We start from the raw sequence: 5,567 nt of genomic DNA, 5'->3' as shown, positions 1-5,567 counted from the left end.
CAGTTCATGGAGGAAAGTACACAGGAGCTGAAGAACTCCCGACTTCATGAAAAGATCGGACAATGCTTGGTTATTCATGGGTAGGTTGAAGCAGTGTAGTAGCTATGGTAGGTGGTTGCATTAGTGGTTCTTGATCCCTAACAAGCACTCCCGGCCTCGGGTCAGCTCGCCTTCTTTTCAACGGAGGTTGGGAGGCAAATGACATAACAAGATCACTCTCATACGACAACGAGGTTGGAATAGCAACATGAAGGGGAGGAATCCTTGACGTTGTATCCGATATTTCTGTAGTTTCGTCCATCTGTATGGAGGTAGGAGGCATTACTTTTTGAACATCACCAACTCCCCTTGTCTTCGTTTCCTGTTGAGAAACTTCATCGACATTGTCAAAGAAGGAGTTGAGCTCCTCATTTGATGGGCAATACTCACCATGCTCAAAACTGAATGAAATGTCATCATTGTCAAAGCCAGATAAATCACCACCTAAACCCGTATCTTCTTCATAATCTTCCACTACAATATTTTCCATCAATCCTTTCTCTTTTTCACAATTGCAGATAATATTTTGTGAGATTGGGATCAAAGTTATTTGACATCCTAATCCATTTATCAGTACCTTCCCCTTCATGAATAAATTTGGTTAATCGCCGGTATTGTGGTCCACTTAAACACAAAAGATTGTGACAAATTTAGGACATACTACAAGTGACAAGACATTGTGATCCTATGCTCCTAGATAAAATTCCTAAGGACCATTCAGCTGACAATGACCAAAGATATTGTTGTCCACCTAAATTGAGCAGCGAGTCCTACAAACAACCTATTCACTATTCAATTTTAGATGTACTAGAACATGTTTCCTGCTTCCTAATATACTCCAATAATCAGGGACTTCCAAGATACTCCTTACTTTGGATGAGCAGACTATTATTATGGGAGAAGACAGATTTAGACTGCATATGTTAAACACCCAGGTCGGATCTCTTCCAATCGCATAGAGGGTGAAACATATGACTAACTAGAGTTTAAAGGGATTTAGAAGTAGAATGGTGCATATGATGTGTACCAGGTCGGATTGTTAATCACGCAAAGGAGACAACATATGGCTAACAGGTAGAAAGAATTGCATAGAAGGAGATGTAGGGAGATAGAATTGAATATCTTGTAGTCCAGGACGGATCTTTTGATCACTCAGAGGAGGCAACATATGACTGACAGAAAGAAAGCAAGAAAATCACCTTCTACAAACCTAATTTATCCGAATTCCCCAGTCGCCCCGTCAATATCGGAATTAAGGACAGAGTTCGCAAATCGAGGAAAAGCTAAACCACGGTTCTAGATACAGATTATTTAGTGTAATATGCAGATTCCCATGTATATCTCCCTGCTCAACCTATCTTAGCTTCATATTGTCAGGCTAAACGGATCTGTCTAGGTCAAGATTTGTCAAGTCATTTGATTCCTTAAATTCATCTATGCCTAGTCAAGTCCAATTAAACCTTTCGTTCCTACCAGTGCATTGAACACAGAGCCTAGACAATTCGACTTTGGTACCTTACACAAATTTAAATTGCTTGTTATCACATATTGATATCACTTCCCAGCACATCAACTATCGATTCGCTATGAAAAACACTTTATTTCTGGATTTTTTATTTTTATGATTTTTGGTTAGTTTTTTTTATTTCTCCCCCTGAATTTGTGCATAGAGGAGAATGAAAAGTAAATGTGCAAATTTAAACTACTCTAAAAACAAAAATCAGTTTTCAAAGCGTATCATTTTCAAAAATCCAACAAGCACATCAAATCGAGCTTTGTTAAACGGTTTTGTGAACAAATCCGCCACATTATTAGCAGTAAGAACCTGTTCCAACCGAATGAGCGAACGCTCATAACAATCTCTGATAAAATGAACTTTGATGTTGATGTGCTTGGCTTTTGAGTGCTGGACTGGATTTTTAGCAATTTGAATTATAGCTTCGTTGTCACAGAAAATAGGGGTTTCTAGAAAGTTCAAACCGTAATCCAATAGCTGATGTTGGATTCATATGACTAGAGAACAACAGGCAGAAACAACGACATATTTCGCCACCGCCGTTGAGGTTGAGACTGTATGCTGTTTCTTGCATTGCCATGACACCAACCGATCTCCCAGGAACTGACATCCCCCAAAAGTTGATTTCATGTCAAGCTCACAACCTCCGTAATTACTGTCAGCAAAAGCATATAAATGAAATTTAGAATTTTTGGGTACCAAAGACCCGATTTTGGGCTGCCTTTGAGATACCAAAAAATTCTTTTGACATCAATTAAACGGGAGAGTTTAGGATTAGCCTAGTAATGTGCGCACTGCCAGACCAAGAACATGATGTCTGGCCTACTCGCGGTCAGATACATTAGCGATCCGATCATCGATCTGTATTCATTCTGATCTACGGATGCGCCTTCAGGATCTGGAGTCAACAGGGGTCGCTCGGCCATCGGCGTCAAGTAAGGTTTGCGTCTCTGAACCCGAACTTCTCTAGCATATCATCAACATACTTGGCTTGATGGAGCAGGATTCCAATTGAATCTTGTTTGACCTGAAGCCCCAAAAACATGGTCATTTCCTCCAGAGAACTCATCTCGAACCTCTTCTTCATCACGACTTCAAACTCCTTGCACAGCTGTGGACTCGTTGACCCGAATATAATGTCATCGACGTATATTTACACAAGAATCTGATCGGCCAACATGCTTAATGAACAGGGTTTGATCGATTGTTCCCCGTGTATATCCATGCTCGAGCAAGTGCTTCGTAAGATTTGCATACCACGCCCTTGGAGCTTGATGTAACCCATATAAAGCCTTCTCCAACATGTACACCTAATTTGGAAACCTTGAGTAGACAAACCAGGGAGGTTGATCAACGTAGATTTCTTCCTTCATAGCGCCATACAGGAAGGCAGTCTTCATGTCCTTCTGGTAAACCGTGAAGTTCATGTAAGAGGCATACACGAGCAAAATGCGAATAGCCTCATAGCGAGCAACTAGTGCATAAACTTCGGTGTAGTCTACACCCTCTATTTGCCGGAATCCATGGACAACCAATCACGCCTTATTCCGTACAATAACCCCTGAATCATCTTGCTTGTTACGATAAACCCAGCGCGTGTCGAGGGACTTCTTGCCTCTATGTAACTCAGCCAGTTTCCAAAACCCCCAACTTTTCAAACTGATTTAGCTCTTCATGCATTGCATCAAACCATCTAGTCTCATTCAGCGCCATATCGACATTCATTGGCTCTATTTGAGAGATGAATCTAGAATAGAGACATGTGTTGATGTCTCCACTCCGACTTCGCGTTCTAACATCGTCGCCCAGCTGACCGATGACGTTTTCGATCGGGTAATTGCGTTGAAGTCTGGTGGGAAGCTCCTGGCTGATTTCATTGAGCGTTACGGGAAGGTTGTTGATGTTGATGTGTCCGTCATTTGTTGTATCAGACACCTCAGATGATCTGGAATCATTAGAAGTGTTGGCCACATACTCGTTAGCAATCGGCTCGGTAAAGTGTAACTCCATGAAAGTCTGAGTTGTAGTGGAAGTGTCTCTAATCATGAAGTCTCTTTCTGCAGGTGTAAGAGGAGTGGCTTTAGTATCGGGATCGGTTCTTTGGCATGGCGAACCTGAGGAAGTACTTGTAACAACTTCATCCACTGTAGGAGTCAGGAGTCATAGAAGGCACCAATGGCGGTCTGTACACAACATTGAACGATTTGAAAATAGATGTGTAATCAAATAATCAATCCGGACTGACTCGGGCATCCGTCTCGTTCTCCTCCAACTAGCGCACATCGAAGGATTCTACAATTTGCTTTATCTTCTTGTTGTAGACCCTATACAACGTGTGAGCTGCAAAACCCATAAAGTAACAATCATCAGCCTTGGCGTTGAATTTTGGGTTGGAATCCAGGTGAAGGAGGGTGCAAGGAAAGCCAAAGATACGGAAATGACTAACAGATAGCTTATGACCATAGAGAATCTCGTACGGGGTCTTCATCTGAGCTTTGTTAATCAGGACACGATTTTGAACATAGCACGCCGTTTTGATCGCCTCGGCCCAAAAGATAACCGGAAGTTTAGAGTCACATAACATCATCCTTGTAGCGTCTTGTAGTGTTCGTTTTCGCCGCTTAGCAACACATTTTGTTGCGGTGTGCGAACGACACTGTATTGATGCACTATCCCTTTTTCTGCACAAAAATGATCGAGAACGGCATTCTTGAATTCCGTCCCATTGTTGGTTCTGAGCGCCTTCACCCGGTGATTGGTCTGGTTCTCTATCATCACAACAAACTTCTTAATCAGGTCAGCAATCCCAGCCTTGTTGGACAAGAAGAAGACCCACGTGAACCGTGAGAAATTATCTATCACTACCAAGCAGTATGAATTCCTGTTGATGTTGAGGACATTGACCGGACCAAATAAGTTCATATGCAACAATTGGAACACCTGGTTGATTTGAATTAACCTGTTTCGGCAGGTGTGGCTTTCTGTGATGTTTTCCTTGAACGCAAGCCACATACTTTTCAAACGTGATGAAATCTTTGATAGGAAGCCCGCACACTATTTCATTCCTTTCAAGTCAATTCACGTTCTTTGTGTTAGCATGTCTGAACCGACGATGCCACAACATAACATTATGCTCGGAAACCTTTGAGAAGAGACAGGTGACTTGTTCAGAGAGATTATTGTTCATGTCAATGATATATGCATTGTCGTCTCGCTTCAATTTCACAAGGATCCATTCATCTGGGATGACAATGTCTCGCTTCAAAATTAGACATTCTTTATCGGTGAAATGCATCGAGTAGCCCTTGTCACAAATTTGAGAGACGCTCAACAAACTGTGCTTCAACTTGGTCGCGTAGTTGACGTTCTCGAAGCTTAGCACTCCATTAGAAATTGTTCCCTTTTGTGTGATCTTTCCGCCATCCCCTACCGCAAAGAAAAAATATCCCCCATTAAAATTTTGAATGTTGTGCAGTTGGGAGATGTCTCCTGTCATGTGCCGGGAACAACCGTTGTCGACATACCATGGTCTAGCGACATTCCTCCGCAGTTGTTCCTGCACAATGAGTGGGATCATTTAGATTTGGGGACCCAGGTCATTACAACCCTAGGGTTACCCTTGCCATTCACAGATTTATCCTTTTGATTTTTCAATTTTGAATTACAATTAGATGCACTGTCAAAAAATAACGATGATTGGACAAGTGTAGATTTGGGCACCCACTGATAATTAGGTTTTGAAGAACTCACAGTTGATTTAGAAATATTTTTCCTTTGCTTTGAGCGTTTAGATTTTCGGCTAGGATTAGTCGAAGATTTTGACGAAATCAACCTTGTCTCAGCCGCATTCGATTTCGGCAAAGCACTTATGGCTGGTTTAGTGAAAACTTGTTTGTTCGTTTTAAGATCAGCCCTTTTCTTATCATTATGAACTTTCTGATCATCATCACAAAAGACGAGATTTCAAGAACTTTCTCGTTAAAGACCTTGCTCGATACTCATTTTCTCTTAT

The sequence above is a fragment of the Lactuca sativa genome, chromosome 4 (genome assembly GCF_002870075.4).
Source record: "Lactuca sativa cultivar Salinas chromosome 4, Lsat_Salinas_v11, whole genome shotgun sequence".
Lineage (NCBI taxonomy): Eukaryota > Viridiplantae > Streptophyta > Magnoliopsida > Asterales > Asteraceae > Lactuca > Lactuca sativa.
The sequence above is the reverse complement of the archived record's forward strand: the minus strand, read 5'-3'. Positions refer to the sequence as shown.